This window comes from Harpia harpyja, chromosome 2 (genome assembly GCF_026419915.1).
Source record: "Harpia harpyja isolate bHarHar1 chromosome 2, bHarHar1 primary haplotype, whole genome shotgun sequence".
In the NCBI taxonomy this organism is placed as follows: domain Eukaryota; kingdom Metazoa; phylum Chordata; class Aves; order Accipitriformes; family Accipitridae; genus Harpia; species Harpia harpyja.
The window spans coordinates 72,474,824-72,500,120 of NC_068941.1; the positions used below are offsets into that span (position 1 = coordinate 72,474,824).

The 25,297-nt window shown below is 38.1% G+C and overlaps 1 long non-coding RNA gene across 6 annotated transcripts in view; it reads right to left on the minus strand.

The window, feature by feature from the left end:
* LOC128152615 (uncharacterized) overlaps positions 1-13,532 on the minus strand; it is an 88,584-nt gene extending 75,052 nt beyond the window's left edge. For all 6 annotated transcript variants that reach the window (XR_008238716.1, XR_008238715.1, XR_008238714.1 and 3 more), the window contains exons 1-2: positions 13,426-13,532; positions 10,401-10,473 (exon numbers count right to left, since the gene is read on the minus strand). This is a non-coding gene — a long non-coding RNA (uncharacterized LOC128152615). The remainder of the gene's footprint in view (positions 1-10,400; positions 10,474-13,425) is intronic.
* Positions 13,533-25,297: the final 11,765 nt, after the last annotated feature.

Genomic DNA, 25,297 nt, shown 5'->3' on the forward strand with positions numbered 1-25,297 from the left:
CACCTAATTTGTGAAATATTCAAATAAGAAACTCAATGTGAATGTTTTCAGTCATAAGTGAGAAGATTGACAGGACCTAGATTTAAGTTTTGATTTGCCAGAGACTTGGTGAATGACATTGGTCAAAAGCCTAGGGTTTGTTTACATATCAAAATCTAAGTCAGAAGGAATGAGTTCAAGTCAAACGAGCCTGGGCAGAATGCCGCAGTAAAGTCAGCACTCTGCTTCTGATCCATATGCAAGCAAAGGAGCCTTTGACTGTACCTTGCAAAACACCATACAAGTGATTTGCCCACAGCCAGCTACGAACCTCATGTTAGGGCAAACTTTAATCAGTGTTTCTGTTCTTAGTATGTTAAATAAGGAAAACAGCATTTCCTACCTTACAAGATTGACTAAGAAAGGTAATTTGTTGTGAGGCTATCAGACATCATAGCAATATGTGCTCCATCTAATTAATGTAAAGTTCATGTTAAGTCTTCTAATGACAGGTTTTACTGATTTTGGCTGGGACAGAGTTAATTTTCCCCACAGTAGCTTGTATAGTGCTATGTTTCTGATTTGTGCTGAAAACAGTGTTGATAATGCAGGGATATTTTAGTTATTGCTGAGCAGTGCTTACACAGAGCCAAGGCTTTTTCTGCTTCTCACCCTGCCCCACCAGTGAGTAGGCTAGGGGTGCACAAGGAGTTGGGAGGGGACACAGCTGGGACAGCTGACCCCAACTGAACAAAGGGATATGCCATACCATATGACGTCACGCTCAGCAATAAAAGCCAGGTGAAGAAGAAGAAAGGAGGATGTTTGGAGTGATGGCATTTGTCTTCCCAAGTAACCGTTACACGTGATGGAGCCCTGCTTTCCCAGGGATTGCTGAACATCTGCCTGTCAATGGGAAGTAGTGAATGAATTCCTCATTTTGGTTGTTTGCACATGCAGCTTTTGCTTTACCTGTCAAATTGTCCTTATCTGAATCCATGAGTTTTCTCACTTTTACTCTTCTGATTCTCTTCCCTGTCCCACTGGGGGAGAGTGAGCGAGTGGCTGTGTGGGGTTTAGCTGCTGGCCAGGGTTAAACCACAACACAGGTCAAATCTACCCTAAGCCACAGAGAGTTTTTTCCACTGTCTTCACAAAGCTAAAATTTTACCTGATGTGCCTCAAGGTCTCAAAAATATCTTCATGGGAGTCTCCATGTGTAAGACTATCTCCTACTCCTTCCTCTGTGCTGACCAATACCACCTTCTTAATTGTGGGACCAGGTAGACTGTCTTGCAGAATGTTTCTAGGGCAGGTATTCCACTGCATGAGACATGCCAGTTCAGAATGAATTATATTAGGTTTCTGTCCGAATGCCCAGATGATTTCTAAATTAAAATTTTGAAGGGCTATTAACCCAGGACATAAAGCTGAGCCTTTGGGATTCAGGATAAAAATTAGGAAGGGAAATGTAAAGCATCAATTTTCTCACCCTTTAACAGAAGACCAGATATTAACAATCAGCATTTGCTAAAAATGAATGTAAACAGTTCATGTCTTTGCAAGCTCTGAATATCAGGCTGTGGCACCAAACTATTAAGCTGGCTTACAGTGTGCATCCCTGACTAACTAAAATGCCAGAGTATGGAGAAGAGCCAGCACCTGATGAAAATGGAAATAAAATTTTAAAAGACCGTAAGGATTGCAAAGGCCTGAGGTAAGCAATGAGGTGAGGGAGTAAACTAGCAATAACTCTAGCCTAATACACACTAAAAAACGTAATAAAAATAAAGAAGCCAGCAGAAAATGGAAGCTTCAAAGGTCCAGAAACTGCAAAGAGTAAAGACAACTGAAATGCACACACTTGTATCTCTGACGCTATTGAAGAGGTTTAAACTTGGACATTGAAGACTACATTCTCAGCAACACTGTCAAAATCTGTTTAAAAAGGATGATTTATTATAGACAAATACTGTTAAGCTTAGCCTATTATACCCCACTTTCTCTCTGGACCAGAATTTTCCATTGTATTCAACAACAATGGAACAGCACATACACTGGAATAATCTGATGATTTTTCAAACTCCTGCTAAACTTTGGAGTTTAGCCCACTTTAAGATATCCAGGCAGCTCAAGCCCCTTTTACACCTGCTGTTCCAGGAAAAGACATGTCATTTTTCTGACCACTGTTCTGACTTCTATAGTTCTCAATTTCACTGAAAAAGTCAGTCACAGTATGCATTAACATAACTACGTGAGATACCTGTCTAACATTCAACTTTTGCTTTTTTCCAGGAAGCATGTTTTGAATCTTTCCTAAATAATTAATCAAGTTAACTGATGGATTTCTCACCAATAACCTTCCTTAAATTTTGTTCCAGGGTTGACCTTCAAGTAGATTTGCACCTGATACTAGATATTATCTCTACACTAATAAGCTATAATAAACTACATCATCTTTGTCAGCCATAGATATGATCCCCAATGTTTTATATATGAAACACTACAGACCAACAAGAGAAACCAAGATTAGTTATTATCATCATGCAAAAATTGTTACACAGTTTCTTCAACCTTAACTTAAAAGGACAATTTCTGCTTAAAAACAAAATCCTTTTTCCTCATTAGTAATGACATTTCAGGTTTATACAACTAAAACCATGACTATTACAGCAAGTATTACCAAAAAATAGATTCCACTTGGCCTTAATCACTTGGATCATGTGGAAGACATAAACCAGATTATGAAATAAAATGAGTTCAGTTTTCACTTAGATGAGAATGTATTTCCTACATCAGAAAAGTTTATTTTACATGCTGTATTAGCTGTTTAAATAGACTCAATGTATATACTGTAATGAATCCACATATAATACACTGAGGAATTAAAGGCTCAGAGTACTGGAATTAAAGGTTCCATTATTTTTCAGGTAATGTATTTTGCATCACTGTATTATAAGATTGAGGACAGATGCTTTGGCCCTTTGCCTCAACTCTGCAGACGGTTCACCTTATTTATGTGAGTACTTCCTATAAATCCAACAAGTCCCAAGGGTATAGTTAAACATGCATGTAATATTGCCGGATCAGGGCCCTCATCTTGATTTGCTATGCTCACTGGATGCAATTTTTTTCCTGTTGCTGTCAGACTCCTTGTTTGTTAATCATCTTTCCAGATGATTACTCCAGCTTTCCAAGTCAATGTCTGTGTGGGGCCACATTCACACCTAGCAGGTAACTCCTACCTATTTCTGCCTTATTCCATCAGCTTGATGTTTCAATGCATCCAGTACAGTCCTCTACCTGGAACTCACCTTTCCTGAAACCCCCAAGCTATTTCCTCCTGACCTCACCTTGTTTGATTGCTCCTAGTCCTATACAAAATAGAGACAAAGATTTTAATTTGACAATATTTTATTTGAAAAAAAGAGATTTCTATATTAACAAGGACTTCAGCAAATTTTAGACACAGTGGTGTCCTTGTTTATCTTCTTACTTTAGCTAGACTTTTCAAAGTCCTTTTAATGACCCTAAAAACTTATTACATTGGCTTGTTTGGGCGTCTGGGGGGTAGGAAATTAAAAAAAGGTAAAAGAGCTGTATGTTATTTCTAATCCAATTCCCTCATACATATAGTCCCTCCCTTCTTTCAGCTGGCATTTCCATGCTTGATAGGTTTTCTAGCCACTTCTAAGGACATTACTGCAAATAACAGAGATGCATTGTGTATATTCTGTCTGCACACTATAAGCATTTCATACGTCATTTAATTGTTACAGACTCAAAAAGGTCAATGTATTTTTCTTAAAGTTAAGAAACTGATTTTTTTTTTACCCTGGTTGATGGTTCCGTAGTGTTTGCAGAGTAGTCCATTTGGGAGTATAGGAAACTGTCACAGACTTCCTTGTTATTGCACTGCATTAACATCAAAGTCACATACTTTTCACTTAGTAAATGAATAAGAACTAAATTTGTTTTAACCTTGGCAATGTCTGTAGTATTTGTTAGGTAAATCAGCCACTGTCTGCCATCCTTTGATGCAATATTAAACTGACACCGTGAATATTTAGAAGCATTTATTTTTCCAAATAGCTCTGCTCACAAACATAATGCAATAGTCCCTGTCCTGGCCATATTCAAATAGAATGATTTCCTCTTTTTAACTACTGAATTCCAACCAACTATGTGGTTGCCCATGGCTGTATTTTGCCCAAGATTAATGCATTTCATCTATAAATTGTATTCCTTCTGTTGCACAAGTCACAAATACTACACTTGAGATTTACTCAGACGAAATTAATAAGTGACTTGCAGGGAAATCACTAGTTAGCAGTATCTTCTATCCAAACTGATTTGCCCCTAGAAAAGTGTGCAGGTATGGCAAGTAAATAATGTTGGTCAACAGGGTTTATAATGATAAACATTTTGACCACTCTTGTGGTTTTAGAGCACAAGATCAGAAAAAAATGAAATTCATAGAGTAGTCATGTGACATTCCTGGGTAAGAGAGCCATGCTGGAAGACAAAGAGAACCTGATAATCTTTTTTTTCTTGTTTTTCCAACAACACAGAACAATATAAAAAGAATCAACTTAGGCTGTAGGTTTGTCCTGAAAGTTATTGGCAACTAAAATCAGTTTTGTTTCTGTACCTTCTTTCCGAAACAGCTCTTTTTCGAGGATAAACTTTTAATTGACTATTGATGGATAAAGAGGTGAACGGGTTAGACCATTAAACATTCCCAGGAGCTGTCAAAAAAATACTCTGGCTCTCAGCCCAGAATTCAGCTTTCATGCCACATAAGGTGTTGGTTGCTCAGGCTTAGACTATTAATATTGCCTCAGAATAAGAAAAAATATTCCAAGATCACCAAAACAAACCAAACAAAAAAACAAAACAAAAAAACCCCCAGTATTTAAAGTTAAGTTGTTAAGTTCTTTTTTCTTGCACTGAAGTAATGGTCTGATTTTCAGAAAAGCTGAAGAGTATGTACCTTTTCTGGACTGGGTACTACTTCTGAACATATTTTAAAACTTACAGAAAACTAAATCAGGATTTAAAAGGCTATATGGAGACAGACTCTGTTTAGTATTCTAGACATTTTGATTTATGACTCTCTTCTTCATCTTCAGGCAAAACTATTGTTTCAGCTACCTATATCTTAAAGCTGTATTCTCTCTGGTAAAATATTTAATCTATAACTTTTATTACAGAAAATCTTTTTTCATGATTTATTATGATTAGAAAATTTTAGTTTCTATTAAACAGATTAAATGTATCTTGAAATTAGATTGGTATCAACTCCCTTAAAATTACAATGACATACCAAAATCTTCCCCAGACAGATATAGCTAGAGAACTTATAGCTGAGTTCACAGATGCTTTAAAGATGTAAGTCTGCCTACAGTCTAGACAACATAAGAGATACTGAATATGAAAAGCAGACATCAATTCTATTCAGAAACCAGGTTTGTTAGGTGCATAGTGTATATAAACTGGAACACTTCAATAATGAAAACAAAAGCATCAGCATTTTGAGTGAAACAAAGCTAATAGATTGCAGAAGTAAACATCCCAGTGGCTTTTTTCATCATGCAATTCTACTATTCCATGAAGGAACAAATTAGCGTTCTTAAGCGGTTCCTCCCCAGTGAATACTAAATACAAGGCTTAGGATTTATTGATTGCAACCATTCCACAGGGTAAGTATGTTCTGCAGTGTGCCCAGCAGTCTTAGTTTTGATTGAGCCAGTCTGGGGGACATATTGAAGCACACTGTAGGTTTCTCTTTGGCTATGCACCCAACTTTCATTTTCTATTTGTATTTGGAACATGGCCTAAGTGCAGAAAGTACTTGCTTCACAGCCTAGACAGAGCCAATATCAGCACTTTCTGAAAACAAACATAATTCTTTTATTTCCACACAAATCTGCAAAGTTCTGCAAAGAACTCCCAACCATATATATACCAGGAGGAGATCTCTGACAGCAACCAGCTTTGATCTTGTAGGAAAAGGTACATTGGAAGTGTATGTTGAAGCTAAGCAAATTCAAAATAAAGTGTTCCTTTTTTGAAAGTCCCAGTGGCATTTATCCTTTAGAATGACTTAGGAAAGTAACAATTTCATTATCACCTGAAAGCCTTTCCTCAAGACTAAACATCTTTCCAAAAGATAAGCTATCTCACAGAGATATCTTGAATTTTATGTTTACTGAGAGAGTTTCTATCATGTGTGTAATGCCAGATTGAGACAGGGTTAATGCACAAGTCCCTACATACAATGGTATGAAGAATGTCTCCAAGAACTGTGGACATTAAACAGTGATCATGGTCAAAATCTCAGTGTCTCTCATTTCCTCTTCTTTCAGTGACTCCTGACTCTGCAGAGTGCAATGTGCTCCAAGAACTTTAAGAATTCATGAGAAGCTCTTAAACATTTTGCTTATTCAGAGCCTGAAAGAACTATTAACTGGCTAAGAAAAAAATTGCCCTTTTCCACATCACACTTAACAAAGCAAGATGTTGTGGTCATTGCTCAAAGCATACGTGACACATTCAAAACTCTTCTCTGTTACTTACGTATTTTGAACCTGCACATGGCAAGAAGCCAATTCTTTAGAAAATATCTATACCACAAACTTCTCCTCACTACTTTCCATTTACTGTGTTTTATTTTATTAATATGGTAGTTACCATCATAGTTCAAACACAACTTGTGGGTGCTTGACAGATTAACACAATGTTATTATTACTCAGATTATAGATATCATATCACAACCATACATATTGCCTGACTAGACAGGCAGCTTACATGACTAATTTTAAGTAGATGCCTAACTTTAATATGTGGAAAAGCTAATGAATCCAACTCCTACCATTTAAAACATTATTGTTTAATCTCTATAACCAGTGCAAATAAACAAGAATTACTGGGAATCTTTGAAATTTTTTTTCTGAAGATGCATACTGAGGACCCACACTTGCCTTTTATTGTGTGCTGAAACTGTTTATGTCTCTTCTGTGTTTAAGAAACTGGCATTTGGAAAATATTTCCTCTTGTATTTTTTTTCTACTATTTTAACTAGCTTTGATATGCAAAATATTTTAAATATAAATCATTTAAATCTTCATAGAATCTAATAGCAAAGAAAAAGGCTAATTCAAGACAGATTTAATGTAGTATTGCCTACTTATTACGTTTAAAAGGTTCAGGTGTTTTTAACACTTCACATTCTGAACTCATAAGATTATCTAAGCTCAGTTTTTATTTTTGATGCTCCTACTTGACAAAGAATTGCTTGCAGAGATGACTTTCCTTAGCTCAAAAAAAACCCAACAAAAAAAAACACCAAATAAAAAATGTTTTTTACTTTTAAAATATCAAAATTTAATTCACTCTCTAAATTTTGAAGTACTTGGCTCATAATTCTGATGTTTCTGTTGGGCATGTGTTATAAAGTGATTTCTGCAAGGCATAAATATGGTTATTGCGGAGTCTTGGTCTAGCGGTCACATGAATATAAAGGAGAAAGTCTTGAACAAGAAGGTAAAACAGTTTTAGAAAAAACTGTTAGCATTAAAGGAAGAGGAATGTGCCCCATCTAGAAAGAGATATGGAGGGAAGTAAACAAAAAGAACCACACCAGTGACTGGATGGAACTAAATGAACGGAAAAGCATATTGTGTGCCCTTACCCCGCCCCATAAGATCAGAATAGCTCATGTATGGTATAAAAAAAGTCAACTGCATTAGAAATACCTGATTTTATATCATTGATTTCTATACTAATAGAGTCTGATCAGTTTCAAACATGTTTCTGATGTTTTCAAGCTTTTATTGTTGTTTTTTTTTCTTTTTCCATAAGGCCACTGTGTCTTTTATTCAAACTCTTTCTACAGTATTTATTGCCAGACACCCCAAAGTTATAAAAAGTGCTTTTCTAACAAATGTAAATTTTGCCTCTTGGCTGAAACATAGGAGCATTAGCAAATTAGCTTTGGGAGTGAAAAACTACATAGAGAAATGGAAGAAAGTAAAATTGTCATGTTAAAAATTTACCACAGTGCTGGACTGTTCTCTCTCTGATAGCAAAAGGCCGTGAGCACTGCAGTGGACAACAAACAGGCTCAGTGCTAAAGGAAGACTGGTTTTTCCTAAATCACAAATTATTCTATAGAGCCTAGGTTTCCTGAAGAAGCCTTTTATCCAAACATTTCCTTGGTCCAATCTATTGTAATATATTTAATCTAATTTATTTGTGGTCCGTGAGAAATGCAGAACATTAATCATGTCTCCTTTTAGTTTTCTCTGCAATTATATGAAACTTGCTTTTGCCCTCTCACACACCATTGTAAATCAGAAGTAAATTTACTGAATTAGGTGGAATCCACTGGAACAAAGTGGTATAAGTAAGTGAAGAATCAGGTTCTTTATACTTTAATTCATTGTTCCTACTTTCTTCCCTTTCCTGCCCCCCATCATTATTTTAGCACAGAGGTAACTAAGGTCAGTATATTTTGCTTTCAGCCTTGATCATGGTTACATCTTCACTATATTTATAGTGAATGAGACAGATCAAAGAACTCTAAATCAGCTGCAGAAATAGCTAAAGCTTGCTTAAACAACAGCTGAGAAACACTTTGCACGCACCATTTGACCTAACCTCAACTCTGCCCTCATGATGGATGAAGAAATGCAGCTTTCTGGCTGAGCAACAGAAGTAGTGGGAAACATTTACCAGCACAAATTATAATGGTAGATGGAGTACCATGTTCATTTATGAAACCTCAGACTTTCCAAAAAATTCTCTTTCAACCAGACAGCAAACATGGAAATTCTCAACTTGAAAAGGAACATTTTTTTCCCAAGTAAATGCGGATGACAACTGAAAATTGCTGTTTGTTTTAACTAGAACCACTACCACAACTCCAGAAAATCTTAAGTACTTCTAGATAATAATGCTTTAAGCTCACTTTATATCTCAAGGGATGCTCTTATCCCCAAACACATAAGAAAATGAAAAAAACATTCAGGTGAAATGTTTCCCTGACATTTTGGAAGCAGTGAAATCAGTACACAGGGCAAATGGTAGAGTCAGGTCACAGCATGTTCATACATAGCATGTCAATAAAAGTAATTAGCGGACGCAGGCTGAGCTATGGTTTCTTTTTTTTAATCCCGAATTACTATTTGAAGCAGTTACTAATAGAAAGGGGAAAATCACCCATTGGCTAGCCTCCATTTTAGATGCATATGCTAGTAATCTCACATCTAAATATTTGATTGATGTGACATTCAAGTACTTCAGAAACTACCCCCTCATGCACTGTCATAAGTCAAACCATGGAGTCTTTGAAGAGCCTTGGTCTACTACAAATGCCCAATAAAATTTCCTGTGGAGTATTCTTGGCTTTCAGGAATATTTCTGCACAATATATCTCACAGGATATGCTTAGCATCATACATAGACATTCTTCTCAAATCCTACTAATTCTTCTACAAAATATAACAATACAAGGATGAGATGACAGCCTGAAGCATGGATTTCCCTTATTTTGATTAACATTATTTAAGATTTTGAAGAAATACCTGCTCCAGAGTAGAACATTCATAGTCTGTGAATAGCTTCTAGATTTGTAACAAGTGTCTCAGAAGTGCAAGACCCAAATAGATATTCCTTCCCAAAGAGATGTTCCAGCTTGTCAGATCCAAGTACATTTGCTGTTTAACATAGGGAGTTGACATTGCTAGAGCTATATCATCCAGTAGGCAAATCAAATACTTTCTCCTATGGTCAAAGCATTTGGCACTTTTCATATGTATAGCTGCAATTCAGTGATTAAAGAGGGATTCTTTTTTCTGTATGTTTCATTACACACCTTCAGCACACAGAAAAGCTGAAAGCATCTCCAGTGATCTTGGACTCACCGTGTACAGGAACTTCATGTTTAGTATAACTCCTGGCTTTTGTTAGCATTTATGATGTTTTTCTTGCCAGCAAAATCACACTGCTAGAATATGTACCATACATCTTTACCTTGGGATATGGGAAACAAGTTCAGGGAGTTTCCAAACACAATTCAAAGGGACTTAAAGTCTGTTTGCTTAGCACCTGAATATAATCATGTAGTTAGACTTCTCATTCAATTTGTAACTTCACCTAAAACGTTATGAAGAAAATAATTTTCTGTTTCCTATCTAGTTTACTTCTCTTCTGTGCAATGTTTTATATTGAAAGAGCAGCTATTTGATGATAGAATATCAATTGATTTTCTCTCTCTTTCGTAAGAATCTCTAGGATACACCTGGATATGACATAAGACAAAAAAGTAGAAAAAGAAAATGGCTCAAAATGAAACCTAACCCTTCTGACTAATTTATAAGACAAAGTCTGTAAAAAACAAATAACTTTTAAATCTTACCTTCAGGCCTGGTATCTTATCTCACTGTGACAGAGCACCCAAATTTAGTTGATTATAGTTAGTTTGGTTTTACCTATTGGAGAGGAAATGCTGTCAGGCAATTATCATAGATGAAAGATGAAATTTTCTGTTTTGTTTAGTTTTGTTTTGTTTTTCCAAAGTAGGTCTCTAGCTTCATAGACCTACCTAAACAGGGAATCATGAAACATCCCTTTCTTTCCTGACCACAATGTCCTAACTGCCTGCTAGATTCTAATACTCAATTTCAACTCTATTTGCATTTGTGTCTATGCAAAATTATGCTTATTTCGTGTGGAAGATCAGGGCACTTGGGATGCACCATAGGCCTACATATTCACCCATGAGTGAAAATGCATAAATCACCCTGCTGTTGTCAAAAATGTAAAGAGGAACAAGACTGCATTTTATGATGGTCAAGTCCTTAAAATCTAGTCCCTCCTTAAAGAGGTAAGATTCTTGTCTGATTCTGTGTTATCATTTCACTATCTGGAATGGGATGAAGTAGCAGGAGGCAAAGTTCAGGATTCTTCTCTCTTTTTCCTCTTCCAACATTGCTACATCATTCTTGGTCTGAATCCACATTAACACTCGCCTGCTCCATCAGGGGAAGTCTTTAGGGGAAAAGGTCTTTACCATGGCAGAACCTGCATTCTGGTGACTACATTAATGTGTGAGGACTCTCTAATCTGCCAAACACCAAAAACATTTCAATAATGAGTAGCTGAAGTCAACAGATTTCAAAATGGAATTGAAACTCCATTCTAGATCATGGAAGAGCTTATTAATTGACTGTAACAAATTTGCCATAAGTGAGGACTTTCAACCGAAGTTGGATTCTTTTTTGAAAAATAGCAGGAGACAAGAAACATATTCTCATTCATTGCACATTGTCAGTCTGGATACAGTGAATGGAATTTTATGGTCTGGTATGTAACAGGACAGACTGGACACCTAAAATGGCCTTAAAACATTCAGAAATTATACAGATTTGCACTGCCTCCCCTCTTCTGTCCAACACTCCCTCATACACCCATTCAGTAGCTAAAGACAACACAGTATATACAGAAGTGTTAGGAAATGAAGAGAGCACATTAAAACACTTAATTTCCATGATACAGGTCATCATTTGTCAGTATATTTTCAATTTTAAGCACCTGGGTACCACTTAAACCAGAAATATTCCTGAAAAAAAAAATGACCATGAAGCAGGCTTCTGCCCTACCTTTTGCATACTCTAATGACTCTGTGTGTCTGTGCCATAAATTTTCCCTGAAAGGAGCTGCACTATTCTTTTACCAAAACATACCAAAGATCAGCTTTTTCCAGAATATCAGTTCATTTCTATATTGTTTTCATTTCTTTAAGGACCTATAGACATTGTTTTTTTTTCTTTAAGGAGCTATAGATATTGAGTGAATGAACTGAATGACTTTAAGGAATTATAAAAAAAAATTGAATTCCTCAATTTTCTCTTAACATTTTGCAGTGAGGTTGAATGCTACATTGCATAAGTATCAGATTACCTTCAAAGTGTCAAAAGCTATAGAGATATCTTCCATTTTGTGTGTCTGAAGAGTGTAACTATTTTCCCCTTGTGTATTTTATCATTCTTTCATTTGTTGAAAAAATTCCATTTATATGTGAGATCACTTCCTTTTCTGTCTCCTATAGTAGGATTTAGATCTACCATGTCACCCTTGTGACACTAGGCTTGAATTTTCCAGGTCTCTGATAAAGCATTTTTTGTGACAGGCCAAGGTTTCTGTCAGTAGTCCATCAGAGCATCATGTTAAAGGGTAAAAACCTATCTGATTTCAGAAACTTTTAATTTACTTCTGCATTCATGGGAAACAGAAAATAAGATTTAACATGCAGGAGGGTCTACAGGTTTCATCAGTAGTTTGTAGATTATTTGTTTTTCAGACATATAGTAATGCAGTGTCTGGGTGCCAACATAAACTACTAAATAAATAACTTCTAATGCTTTAATCTGCATGTTAGTTTACAAGGAAACTGTACACCTTTCCCAAAAGACATATCAGCTGCATGGTCTTTGACAGCAAGTGAAACAGATTATATGCAAATCCAGAAATGTGCTACTCTGGCTTTAATCCTCTTTTGTTTGTGGTATGCAGCTGCAGTTTTAGGCAATATGATGAAGCAAATGGGCCACGCCAGATTTGGTAACAACAATAAAATGTTTGAAAAATATTTATGGTAAATTATTCAAATGTTCTTCTCCCATCAAATGTTCAGAACATTAACATATTTCAAATGCTAAATAGTTGCAAGTGCTTGGGATGTTAAATTATTCATTAAAGGAAGTGGATGAGGTCATCTGAATGTTATTAATTATGGGATGGATACAGTGGCATGCATCTTCAGATGACTATTCTTCAGTTATTGGCCATAACCCTGAGTAAGGCTGAGCACCTTCAACTCATGCAGTTTACTGAAAGCTGAAGCACAGCATGTAATCATGACTCCAGGAGTTGTTTGCAGGAGAGTCTGTTCTGGTTAGACAACGTTTTCTCTAGACTTACCTGCGCAAGGACCTGTTCAGTATTGCTTGCAAGAATGTCAGAAATACTGAAATAAACTCAGTTGCAACATTTTCCACAAATAACATTTGAAATACCTTGCATTCTCATCATAAAGTGGTGTTTACATATGGCTCAGGAAAGACAACTTAAAACAATTGCTACATATAAAAAGTCCTGTTTTTCAGGACTCCACCCTGTAAAAGGGGCATGGCCAAGCCATGTGCTGCAGGTCAGACAAGGTCCACCATAACATCCTATACACAGAGAGGTTTACATCCTGCCTTTCTGTTCCAGCACTTGCATCTTTCCTATAGACTGGGCTAAGCAACTGGGAAACAGTTACAAATGAAGCCTGCTAAGGTTTCTCTGTCTATCTGATGGCCTTCGCAGGAGGTTCAACTCCTTCCACACTGGCACTCATTCGAACAGCTTACAGTGCAAAGCAAGCAGCAGCTACCCACCTGCACAGGCAGAAGGAGGAACTGACCCAAAAGTGACATCTGCCATGATCTCCCAGCACTTTGATCTGTTCATGTTCCTTCCTAAGGTTTAACCACAGGGAAGAGGAATGAGCCTTCCAGCTCTCTAGAAAGATTTCCTGGGGTGGAGGTTGAAATCTGAGATGGTCTCTAGTTGATGGAAGCTGACAGGTTGAAATGCCACATGAGCTTTCTCTTTCTTTGACTTTTCCATCTCTTTCTATCTGGTACTATATTTGCTTTCGATACTTACAACAGGACTGTCAGCCTTTTACTTGTTTGAAGGAGTGACTGTAGGTTTCTTTTTACTCCCTTTCTCCATTTACTTACTCCTTTTTCTCAGAGTTATTACTCAGTTTGGCTGTGAGTTTCTGCTGTTATTTCCTCCTACAGAAACCTGTAGGATTGCAAACTGCAGTGAAATGGAAGAACTCCTCCACCACCCAAAAAAAATCTCCTCGGAGGTATTATTTTTCAAATTTCAAGATTTTTCAAGCAGTTTAATCATTTCAGACTCAATGATATACTGATGCTAGATATAAACTAGTGAATCCGTCCCTCCTCTTTCAGATACATAGGCCAGTTCATAGAAATCACTTCCTCAGTTCTTGTGGTTGTTAAAGGATTCTCAAGATAAACTCCATGACTTTTTTCCAGTGACCCGCAACCCACTCTTTGCATGTGTTGCTAGTCATTTGGTGAAGGACCCTGAAAGGCTCTGAAATGTTCCTGAAAGGCCCCCAAAAGCCAGGTAGCCCACTTTCACAAGTGCTTGGGTATCAATTCTGCTGATATATGTGCATGAGCCAGCAAGAGCATAGAGCTCAGCTTGGGCTGTAAGAAACAGTTGACATACTGAGTAGAAATTGGGGTGGCTGGCTCACACTGAGCATCCAGCTGTTTTATGCTGTACTGTCATGTTTACTCCAGTAGATAATGTAAAGCTAGTTCAAGAGACATCAGGTGCCGCCACTGCAATATAGGTATAACCACAAAAGGTAGCATTCTTCATAAAATTCATATTGTTGCAAAAAAAAATCCACACTCCTCGCTCTAACAGGTAAAAGTAGATAGCATAGGAGCACCAGCTTCTCTTTAATGTAGCAATAGACAATGTGTTGGCAGCGTCATGCTATTAACATGGTTCTAAGTACGTATCATCAACAACAACTCTCATAACTCACTGGCAGCATGACTATATTCTGGAATGAGAATACAAATGTAGAATGGAGAGCAAGTTGGGTTTTTTAAAGGCACTATTCAAAAATTAAATAAATAAAATACAATAATTATCATGAATCCTTCAAGTATGTTCAATAGAAAACAAATTACTGGTATAGCAATACTGTCCTTCACAACAATACTATGAAAAGTTTAAGTGTTCACTTCAGTATTCATTAAAATTATACATAAATATTTATGCGTCAATTAAGGAAAATCCTGTATAGAGGTGAAATTCAGCAATGCTGAAGATTAAGATGCTTTGTTTGGTTTTTTTCAAACAGACAGGAATCCAAAGACACATGGAAGTGACATTTACTGAGCTGTATGCCACAGAAAAGAATCCAGCAGGCAAATGTAGAAACCAAATGTGAAATTTCTCCCACTGATGAAAGAATGGAAAAAAGAGCAGAACCATATTAGCATCTTTTGTGGCAGTCATGGGAAGGGCAGGGAGGTAGGAGAAATACTTTTCATGTTGGTTTCACTCAAAACTGATTTTCAGACACAAGACTAGTGAGATTTGATCTTGCAGAGCTGTGACACTCAGTATGAGTATAATGATGTGTTTCATAATATTAGCAGTATAATGAATGAAATGTAGTAAAGTTTAAATAACAAATCAAAACCCATACGCCAAAAAGCATGCAGTGCAGTGGAACACACTTAAGGAAATAGTCCTTACTCAGATAGGAATATATAATACTATACAAAAGGGCTGCAGAGAGAACTGTACCTGACACATAACCAGGGGCATATAAATAATTCCTTGAAATAGTAGTTTTGTTCCTTCCTAATTCTTAAGGACTTATCATGACATTTCTGAATTGTTTTTTGAACAATTTTTTTATACATGTCAAAATTTCAACTCACAGCCCCTATTTGGCAAGAAAGCACTGCTGAAATCTTCTAAAATAGCTTAGAATCTTATGACCTTTCATGAATTTAAGGAAAGTCACATGAAGTCCAATCTTAGTCTGATTAGTAAAGATGGGAAACTATAGCAGTGTCTAACTTCACTCAATGAATCAGTCTGGACAGTGAAAGAAAATGTTTGTTCAGCCCATCTTCACACTCTAGATAACTGTCTCTTGATGGCAACTGTGTATGAAGCAAATTGGAAAGATTCGCTGTATCTAACAATGCGTTGTACCGATGCATACATTGAGAAAAATGGCAATGGGGCAACGGGGTGGGGTTTTTTGTCTTGCACTTCTGTTAAGAGGTTGAATAAAAACTTGGCTATATCTGGCAATATTGAAATAACTTCCAGTTTTATTTCAGCAGGAAAATTTCCAAAGGAAGTGTCCAAAGGAAGTGAATAGCAGCAGCCAAGATACTTAAATTCTGTTCTTATGTTGAGGACACCTGATGCAAGCCAATCTTTCCTGATTTTTAAAAAAGTTGCCAACACATGATACAACTCCAGAGAAATCCAGTCCAAATTTCTTATTTCTTGCTGCTTGCTCATTTGTCACTGTTTTGGAAACACATAGCCTTCTCCTTTGTATGCAGCTGTTGTGGGGCACTCTGCTCTTAAGTTTTGCCTTGAGCTTTGTTTCACCTGTCAAGTGGTATGGGTAATGAAATAAAGTAATCAAAGAGTAGTTAATATTTGTGGAGTACTCCAAAATGCTTTGTACGAAAGTTGCAAAGACCCACTGATATAAGGAAAACAAGACTGTCATGGAGAAAATTTTGGCAGTAGTGCACAGGCAGCCGATGATGACATCTCTACTTTGTCTGAGTTGGAGTACTTAATGAAAAACTTCCAATGAAATTCAGGTAATACTTCATGATATCTTCCAAACTACCCTTATTGTTCACTTGAGAAAAATCATGATCCTCTGACCAGAGACACAGGTCATCTACAAATAAGCAAGGAACATTTGTATTGGGTTTGCATGGCAAGGTTTTGGTAGTGGGGGGGCTGCAGGGGTGGCTTCTGTGAGAAGCTGCTAGAAGCTTCCCCTATGTCCGATAGAGCCAATGCCAGCCAGCCCCAAGATAGACCCACCGCTGGCCAAGGCCGAGTCAATCGGCGACGGTGGTAACGTGTGGTGGGTTGACCCTTGTGAAGACCATGGTGAGGCAGGCTGTCCCCCTGGAGGTCTACGGTGGAGCAGATACCCACCTGCAGCCCATGGAGGACCCCACACCAGAGCAAGTGGATGCACCCAAAGGAGGCTGTGACCCCGTGGGAAGCCCATGCTGGAGCAGCCTCCTGGCAGGACCTGTGCACCCAGGGAGAGAGGAGCCCATGCTGGAGCAGGTTTGCTGGCAGGACTTGTGACCCTGCGGGGGACCCACGCTGGAGTAGTCTGTTCCTGAAGGACTGCACCTCGTAGAAGGGACAGACACTGGAGTAGTTCATGAAGAACTGCAGCCCGTGGGAAGGACTCACGTTGGAGAAGTTTGTGGAGGACTGTCTCCCATGGGAGGGACCCCACGTTGGAGCAGGGGAAGAGAGTGAGGAGGAAGGAGCAGCAGGGACAATGTGTGATGAACTGACCGCAACCCCCATTCCCATCCCCCTGGAACCACTATGAGGGAGGAGGTAGAGAAAATGAGTAAAATTAAGCCTAGGAAGAAGGGGGGGGGGACACTGTTTTTAACATTCGGGTTTATTTCTGATTACCCTACTCTGACTTTTGCTTGGTAATAAATTAAATCAATTTCCCTGAGTCAAGTCTGTTTTGCCCATGGCAGTAGTTGCTGAGTGATATCCCTGTCCTTACCTCGACCCATGAGCCTGTTGTCATATTTTTCTCCCTCTGTCCAACTGAGGAGGGGGAGTGACAGAGTGGCTTGGTGGGCACCTGGCATCCAACCAGGGTCAACCCACCACAACATTGGAAACTGAACCTGATACAGATAAAGTACCTGAATTGCAGTAGTATAACTGAGCATGTAGTGAAGCTGTATTCTATGTTTTATTTTGTCCTGCAAGGAGCAAGGAGTTGGGCTCCATGATCTTTATGGCTCTCTTCCAAATAGAGATATTCTATGATTCTATGATTCTATGAAGCTGGAATGGTAAAAAGCTTCAAAATTCCCCAACATTAAGGAAAGAAGATTGTTTTGAAGGTGGATGGGTATTTTCATTTAACTTAATTTTACTTCATGTAATAGGTTAGGTCCTCCTAAAAAGAAATGCCTAATTCAGTAGCTCTTGCACCAAATGCAGAGCTGAAATAGAGCCCCTGGGCCCACGGGCAGTGGTTGTGGATAGAGGTCCCAGGTGCAGGTGGGGCCACCAGGCCCACTAGTGCCCTCAGGGTTCTCACAATAAGTATATCTTATTCAAACTCACAATATTAATTTCAGTATAAAAATTATTAAAAGACCAAACAGAAAGAAAAAGCAGCAGCAATTCACTCAATATTACCACTGTTGCACAGAGCCATCCAAGGTTTCCGAAAACCAGACAGATTCAGATTCGGATGGCCTCCACAACCAAGCAGTTGCTCACTTGTTTTCTATGTCCAAACTGTTTGTATGAACCTTTAATGAACTTTCCTTTTTCTGTTATGGAATATCCGCTAACATTTTTCAGGCACTGTTTATAGAATTTTTTAAAGGTCAGGTGTGATCCTGCTGAAATGCATCATGTCATCATGTGATGTTGATCACAGTATATTAACCCTTTAATTTTGGTTAGTTTCTTTTGTATGACTGCAAGGGGCATGAGAGTACGGAAGGAGTTATTTTCTTGTTTTCTCTGAAAGTGAGGATTCCTTTGGTAGGTATATTGGATGGAAAATTCCTGGAGGAAAACCCTGTGCAAGACCCCACCTCTGTTACATTCCAGCAGGCAGCAATCTAGTACTATATTACCTTCAGTAATTTCCCTAGTTCCTGGGAATTAGCTCATTATTTTACATTTTGGCACACAAATACAGACTGGAACATTTCTTTGAGATAATTCTTGCACCAGAGTTGAAGGCTAGTCTCTGTATTCCTGGCAGAGGTCTAAACATTCTAGTCATTCCCTGAAGTACTGAAACACCCATTTAGTATGACTTCAGGTATTAGCTCAACTCATTTTACAAGGCCAAATGTATCTCTCTGAAATCAGAGATCTGTTATGACGTCACACAGATACTCTGACCCACTTCCTATTCCAGCAAACCAACTCAAAAAGTCATTAGCTAATCAAAGTTGAATCTTACTTCAAAACTTGAAACTATTTCACAGCAGGATTTGATTAAAGGAGAAATGGAAGTGCTTATAATTTCTTTTTTCTTTTTTAACTTCACGACAATTGAATCTGCATATTTCATGACCACTGATGCTAGATAATACACACAAAAGATTTTCAGATTTTTTTTTTCTCTAGGTATTTTGCAGCCAAAATGTAAAACCTCTTAGGGAATTAATCCTGTCAAATCTGAAGTACTGACTCATTCTCTAATACAACATGAATAACAATTTATTGTGGACCTGATCTAGATCCAAACGTCATCACATCAGTGCAACTCCAGTTTGTACTTCAGCAATATTACTGGATGGCCTGTTACATACTGACGAAAATGAAATCAGAAAGGATGAAGTTTTTTAGAAAAATAAACAAATTAAGAGTATGGTAAGAGCATGTGATAGCTGGTAATATCTTTGCAGCAGAATATGAAAAGAAGTGTGAGGAATATGACAGAAAGGTTAGCAAAGCACAAGTTACATTTCTAAACAGTCAGAGCCAGTGGACTTTCTTTGAAGGAATGTTGGGTTCCATTTTTTATGAATATACACTGGGGTAACTATATGGACTTCCATACAGCAGATTTACACTAGCATTTAAATTCATCCATTGTCCAGATTTCTACCATAAAACAAACAAAATTGTCATGAAAAGAACAAAAATAAGATCCCTAACATGAGTTATAACTTCTTGGCTAAAATTTTAAGACTCTTCTACTGGAAAGATTAGGAGTATTTCTATATATGTCAGAAACATCTTGTATAACTTTAGTCTGTATTGTGGGCCAGAGGCTTTTCCTTCAGACAAAGTCAATGCAGAACTGGACTGGTGAAGAGTCAAAGTCAAGAAGTGGAAGTCACTGAAAGCACATGATAGTTTCCACCAGTATGTTCCCCCAGTTCCTCTGAAACAAAAGATCTTCAGCCTTGTCAAACAATGATCAGCTACAGTAGAGGAATACTGTCAGCAGAGAGGGCACCAGGAGCTCAGTTACTGCAGACACTGAAATGGTGGCTAGACCCAGGAAATAGCCTAGAAGGAAGGGAATTGCCTCATGCGTAAAGGTATGCACAGCTTAAACTTTGACTGTCTGGAATTTCAATGAGCTGGCTAATGTCGTAACTGAAAAAAACCAAAACCAAAACCAAAACCAACAACAAAAAAAAAAAACCATAAAGCACACATCAGCAAAATTAAGGGAATTCTCATGAACAGCAGGTAGCAAAGCTTGCAACTGTTTGAAAAATGCTGTCCCAGGCAAGGAACCAGGATCTTCATTACTATGACAAGAGTTGCAACAAAGATAGTACATGTTTGTCGTGGTTTAACCCCAGCCAGCAACTAAGCACCACGCAGCCGCTCACTCACTCCCCCCCACCACTACCCAGTGGGATGGGGGAGAAAATCGGGAAAAAAAGAAGCAAAACCCATGGGTTGAGATAAGAACGGTTTAATAGAACAGAAAAGAAGAAACTAATAATGAAAGGATTGGAATGTACAAATGATGCGCAGTGCAATTGCTCACCACCCGCTGACCGACACCCAGCTAGTCCCCCGAGTGGCGATTCCCTGCCCCCCACTTCCCAGTTCCTGCTCTAGATGAGATGTCACATGGTATGGAATACCCTGTTGGCCAGTTTGGGTCAGGTGCCCTGGCTGTGTCCTGTGCCAACTTCTTGTGCCCCTCCAGCTTTCTCGCTGGCTGGGCATCAGAAGCTGAAAAATCCTTGACTTTAGTCTAAACACTACTTAGCAACAACTGAAAACATCAGTGTTATCAACATTCTTCACATACTGAACTCAAAACATAGCACCGTACCAGCTACTAGGAAGACAGTTAACTCTATCCCAGCTGAAACTAGGACAATGTTAAAAGCAAATCAAGTTAGCACAACTGTTCTAAGACCATACACAGATTGTTACCATGGTTCTTTAGATATCATTCTCAGGGCATCCTTATCACTCTACTGCATTTTTCCATTGTGATGAGATCTCCTCGGCTGCTGTTTTAATGGGATTAATGTTAAGTTTGCTTTCATCATTGATCTATAGTTAGGATGGCTGTTATTCTATCGTTTCTGTAGAGCCTGTGCTGGTTTTTACTGGGATAGAGTTAATTCTTTCCATAGTAGCTAGTATGAGGCTATGTTTTGGATTTGTGCTGAAAACAGTGCTGATAATACAGTGATGTTTTCATTACTGCTGAGCAGTGCTTACACAGAGCCCAGGCCTTTTCTGCTTCTCAGCCTGCCCCACCAGGCAGTAGGCTGGGCGTGCACAAGGAGTTGGGAGGGGACACAGCTGGGACAGCTGACCCCAACTGACCAAAGGGATATTCCAGACCATATGATATCATGCTCAGCAACAAAAAGCTAGAGGAAGAAGAAGGAAGGGGAGGACGTTCAGAGTGATGGCATTTGCATTCCCAGGTGGCTGTTACACATGATGGAGCCCTGCTTTCCTGGAGATGGCTGAACACCTGACTGCTGATGGGAAGTAGTGAATGAATTCCTTGTTTTGCTTTGCTTGCATGCACAGCTTTTGCTTTACCTGTTAAACTGTCCTTATCTGAACCCATGAGTTTTCTCACTTTTACTCTTCCGATTCTATCCCCCATCCCACCGGGGGGGAGTGAGCGAGTGGCTGTGTGGTGCTTAGTTGCCGGCTGGGGTTAAACCATGACAGAGCTATATGATTATCTAATGCTAACAAGACCTGCAGTGCTTCGGATTCTGTATATTACTTCCTGCCTGGCTTCTGGTTTCCTCATTTTCTGCAGCATTTCTTGGGTTGTCTATATAAGGAAGGAAAAGGAAATCAAAGCCTGTGTTTATTGTGCTTCCTGGAGATTAATATTCCCCTATGAACAGGTTTGAGAAGATTTCAGCCATGCTTGTCTTGTTTTTTCTGCAAAAGAATATACCCTAAGAGCTTACAAGGAAAACTGTTCAAACTTGCTTCTGTATATTTGTCAGACTGCTATTTGTTTTATTTTACTGAGTTGCACCAAGGGAGTACCAGTTAACATTCCTTAACTGATACTACCACTACAATAACAGATTTTTCTGTCTTCTTTTGTTTCCCAATATTTTTGTTGTTGTTGTTTCCAGTACTACCCAGAAGGAGTTAGGCATCAGAAAGGTGTAAAAGGAAACACACTTTCTAATCCAAAAATGACAAGACAAACAAGAGGTAAGAAAGGAGGTACAGAGTGGTCAAGGAGGTGATAGGTCCTGTTATGGTAATTCAGTGTTTAGTAACACAGTGGTTTGGCTTTTAGAGAAGGGAAACTCACCACAGAATTTGACATTCTTTTCTCTGCCAAGGTTGGCAAGGCTTTGCACTGAGAGAACAGAGAGTTTCATATAGGGCTTTCTTCCCCCCCAAAAACCACAACTGTAGACATTTTATAATAAATTCTCTGTTTCTTAGAAATGAGCTTTTCTCATTTTGCTCTAATACTCTGTTTTACTTCCTGTTTCCTTTGGGTCCATTTTTTATTGTTTCAGTGCAGCAGTTTCAGTGCCAATGTCAACAGAAAGACAGGAGCATTTCCAGTTTATGACAGGTCTGACAGTCATGCTTCGACTGCTTCTAGCTGCAAGCTGAAGCAGTGGGCCAGCCCAGCTGTTTTTGCAATGAAAGCATTGATTGAAGAAAGAAAACAGACACCTTGGACATTACCAGGAGCCTGCAAAGCAAACATCTCACATGAGAAATAACCGAGAAAATGACACCACTACAGAACACAAACTGATTCATGGTATCTCAGAGGAGGAAGAACTGGCACTAACCATGCACAAAGTTAAACCATTCTGAATTTGGTAGACATCTAAGATTCTGCAATGAAGTTGAAATTGGGTGGAATATAAAAACAGAAAGGGAACTGGGGCAATCTTAAGTAGAAATTACCACAACTAGAAAACCTTTTGTAACACATTAGACTGGATGCAGACTTACATAAGTAGCCCTCAGTACCCAATATAGTTCTCATCAAGATTTCATTTCACTGATTACAATAAATAGCTTTTGATTCATCATGGAAAAGAGAATGCATAGGAATTATGAGAATGCACAAAAAAAAAAAAGTTCTGTTTACCAGCTTTTTGCTGATTCTTTGTATCTTCAGAGAATTTTCAAAGGAGAGTAACAGAATTTAGTTCCCATTGAATTTCAGTGAACTGTGACTTTGTATAGTCTCTTTCAAAAAAATCACCCCTACAGCACAGAACTCAGCTTTTTTGTTCCTCTTGTCCATATTGCTTGTGTTTTTAGGAAGATTGATTAGAATAAACATATAGATGTACAATCATTGTGCTCTACAGTACAGAGCTTCCCTCCATCACCACTCCTCCAAGTGTATTGATTTAGATATCAATTTTAGGTACTTTTTTGCTCCACCTCCTACCCCATAGTGCAGTAACAGATAATACGTTTATCCTTGCAAGTAGAACAGTATTACTCTTCCCATTTTACAAACAGAGAACTCAGGAACAGAGGGATTAAGGTACCTATCCTCAGCACAGGCTGAGATGCCTTGCTGTTGACACTGCATTCTTTGAGGATTTAAGTTGTGCAAGAGCACACAGGACGTCTTTCAGGGCAGAAAGGAACTGAGCTTGATCTTCTGAAGACCAGGCTAGAATCTTTACCTTTCATCAACCTTCCCTCTTAAGTCCTGACTTTAGGCTCAGAAGTTTTAACAGTTATGTTAAGAGCTACAAAGCTGAGTAGCACCTAATCCTCCATGTCACAAAGGGGACTTTCTCCACAAGACTACAGTAGACTGTACATGAGAATTGTTTTGCCTCTGGAAAGCACCATGGGGATGGATTTCATCTCCCCACATTTCATGTAGAGAGAGACCAAGTAACAGATTGTCCAGCAGAAATGTATTTTTAACATGAAAAATAAAAAAGACAACATCTTAAAAATGGGTGTTTCCACATCAAAACACAGTAAATCAAAATTAGATGCCATTCTGCAGTGAAGCCAAAGTGGTTTACCTCTTTATACAAATTTAGTAGTTGAGAATATCATGGCTGTTGATAACAAGGCCAATGAACAATAAGCAATCAAATGCTTGAACAGATTAACAAACAAGACTATAACGGAGGACATTTAGCAATAATCTGACGAGTATACTACCAAACATCATTTGCACTGTGAAACAAGGAAAAATTCACAGTTTGAGTGGGCCTCTAATCCCTTAATCAGCCTGCTGCTTGTGTAGCAGACCCCTTCACTGGAGATTAGAATGATGTAAATTATAGTATTGCTGCCACTAAATTTATCCTTACTTTAATTTGAAGAGAACAAGTTTTACTGTTTCTAAAAAGCTATTAAAAATCCTGCAAATTATTGAGCGCCATCTACTGTTTCATTAACTCTTAATACACTAGCAGTGTTTTGGAGCTGCACAGTTGAATCAAGATTTTATTCAGCAACTAAAGCAGAAATTCAGATTTGGGGATTTATTTAAAAACTGCATTGTATTCTTTCAAAAAATCAGTGCTCATTTTTTCAAGCACACAATGAGTTTTACAAGCATTAAAAAGCAAAGCCATTAATAAGAGATAAAAATAATTAAAACTTAAGTTTAGCATCAGAGTCACTCTTTTCTTTATCCCAAATATTTTAGTGCAGAGATAATATAGATCCTTGATCCTTTTCATATCACTAAATAAATTGAAATATTGGGTACTGGCTACGCTTGAAAAAACCCACACCAAAAAACCAACCCACCAGACATTAAGCTAACAACGGTTGTATTCTAATGATTATGAATATCTAGGAATTTTTTATTTTTTTTAAAAAGAGACAATAGCTTAGTTACCTAGGCATAGTGTGATATCAGATGTAGTTCAGGTAGCTTCTACCTTCCTGAATAACTAATTTACAAGTAGTTATTGTTCAAGTTGTAGTGAATTTGCATAATGAAAGAGAACAGATGAATGTCAAGACTGAAGACCTATATGGACCAATTGTCCATTCTCTCTTGCATCTCTAGTTTCCTTTTTTGCCTTCATGCTTGCAAATTTTTTGTAGAATTGCTGTCTCTACTCATGAAGTGAGAAAGAACCCAGGAGGAAAATAAAACAAAACAAATGCCACTAGGCTTACTGGATATTCAAGCTGTCATTTGCCTGCCTATTCTAGCAGCTCAATATCACTTTGATGATCTACATAGCCAGAAAACAATCTGTGGTGGGCAGCATTCACTGCTCCACACTCTTTGGCTTACTAGTGAATAAATCCTAGGAAATTACATGTTAAAAAAAAAGAGAGATGAAAATTGATACTCTATATCACACGTTTTCACTGCTTTTCATCTCCCAGTTCAGGGCAGATTTCATCTCTTGCCCTAAAGTTGAGACATTTACTCACAGCTAACAGTCAGCTCTGAAGTCAATAAGCAGAGGTGGGCACTTCTAA